Raw genomic sequence first — 2,217 nt, forward strand, 5'->3', positions numbered from 1 at the left:
TAAGTGGAGAGGAAATGTTTTGAGAATGATGAGGGCAATGAATGTACAAATGTGCTTTACACAATTGATGTGTGTATGGATTGTGATAAGAGTTGAGCCCCTAATAAAACTATTTAAAAAAAAAAAAAGGAAGAGCCCTGCTCGGGTCTGCTGTGTCATCTGTAGACGTTGACTGTTGCTGCTGGTCGGCGCCATCATGGACAACACAATGAGACCCTGCCCAGACCCGTGCCAGCCTCACAGCGTCCTCAAGACAGTCCGCCGCAGCAGCCACTGTGTCCATCTAGCTTGTCGAGGGTCGTCCTCTTTTTGCTGCCCCTCTACTTTCTCAAACATAGGGACTGGTGGTTTGTGCTGGGTCCGGACCATGCAGCCCCTTCCCCCAGCCTCTCAGAAAGATGGGGGATCTGCCGGACTGTGCAGTCCCTGCCGCCAGCAGTCCAAGGAGCGTATCTCTGCGGGCAGGGTCCACACCGCCCCAGAGCTGCCTGTGCAGCCTCTCCCCCACAGTCCAAGAAGCTGGTCTGTGAAGGGCTCAGACTCGCAGCTGCACCCCAGGCACCCGCAGCTCTCTTCACCTCATTTGCATATTTCCCTGACCCAAATCCTGCAAATATCCCACTGCCCCACCGACTGGCACTGGCGCGATTTCCCTGACCTAACTCGTTGGGTCTCGGAACCCGCCCAGGAGCTCAAGATGCTCCTGTCCCTTTCTCTGCTCTCCCTTCCCTCCCGGAAGCTCTTTCCCCGCCCTAGTAAAGCCGCTCTTAACCTCACGTTTTGTCTCAAGTCTATCTCCATACAGTGTCTCAGTGTTGACCTCTCACTGGCCTCTAAGGCCAACTTCCCCAAACACACAAGCTGCCCACTCAGTGAGCATCACTCCCTTATCCAGCAGCTGGACTCGCCAAGTGCTTGGACATGGCCTGTGTCCCCTCGGCTCCTCAGAGAACAGAGCAGAGAGGCTCCTCGGTGGAAGGAGGGAGAGGACGTGGTGGTGGGACTGCCTTTCCTGCCAAGGCAAGGGGGACATCGCCTCACAGCTCCCCTCTCAAAAAAACTCCAAACCCACTGCCGTCCAGTCAATTCTGGCACATGGCAACCCTGTAGGATTAGGTAGAAGTGCCCCGGTGGGTTTGTGAAACTGTAACTCTTTACAGGAGTAGAAAGCCTCATCTTTCTCCCTTGGAGCTAACTGGTGGTTTTGAACTGCTGGCCTTGTAGTTTACATCCCAATGCGTAGCCACTGTGCCACCAGGGTTCCTTAACAGATTCACGTAAAAAGAAAGGTGCTGCTGGCACACTAACAAGGTGGCGGTAACAGTCCATTTGGGGAGGTCAAATCCCTGCCAGGCGCAGCCTCTTTGTAAGAAGCCCAGTGGCATCATAGGTCACATGTTGGACTGACATCTGCAAGGTCAGCAGTTTGAAACCACCAGCTACTCTGTGGGAGAAAGTTTATATTTAAATATTTAAAATCACAGAAACTCGCAAGTTTTACTCTGGCTTCGAGTCAGAATCACCTCAAAGGCTGTGAGAGAAGGCGGACTTTTAAAATGACAGCTTAGAATTTCAAGATAAAGGCTAAAGAGGGCATAGGATGGTTCCAGAAAGCAGAATTTCTTACACCGTTTGGAATAGAGACCGTTTACATTTGATCAGTCTATGTCCTAAATGCGCATAGCCTGCTTATGTGAGCACATCTCTAATTCTGTTTTAAGTTGATATCTTGCTTTGTTTGGTTTTTCATTTCCACAGGCACAAATATCCAGTTCTGCTGCCCAGTGAACCCCCCTATAATGCCTCTGGGGTGTCAAGGGAGTCCCATTCGCTGACACACCCCCTCACCCTGCTTTCAATCAGTCCTGCATCACAATTCACCCTCTCCTGTCCCTCACCACACACAACCAAGCCTAGGGACTTAGCGGCCACCAGCAGCAGCAGCAGCGGTTAGAACTGCAGTGGCCCCAGTTCCTGCTCCTCCCCCGGAATCACCTTCCAGCCTCGACATGTCTCCTTGGCAGACCTCCAGGATCCAGAGACTGTTGGGCCAGAAACAAAAGCAGGATGGTCCCAGTCCCCGATGGGTTGCAGTGAAAACTGATAAAAAGATGGGGCAGAGCTCAAAGAGAAGACCCGGGAGAAGAACCCAGCTGGGTCTGGAAGGAGTGGCCTTGCAGCCCTCAGAGGTCACGAACACCTGCGCTCTTACCACAG

Source organism: Echinops telfairi, unplaced genomic scaffold (genome assembly GCF_000313985.2).
Source record: "Echinops telfairi isolate 266 unplaced genomic scaffold, ASM31398v2 ScPeMD7_2;HRSCAF=8, whole genome shotgun sequence".
Lineage (NCBI taxonomy): Eukaryota > Metazoa > Chordata > Mammalia > Afrosoricida > Tenrecidae > Echinops > Echinops telfairi.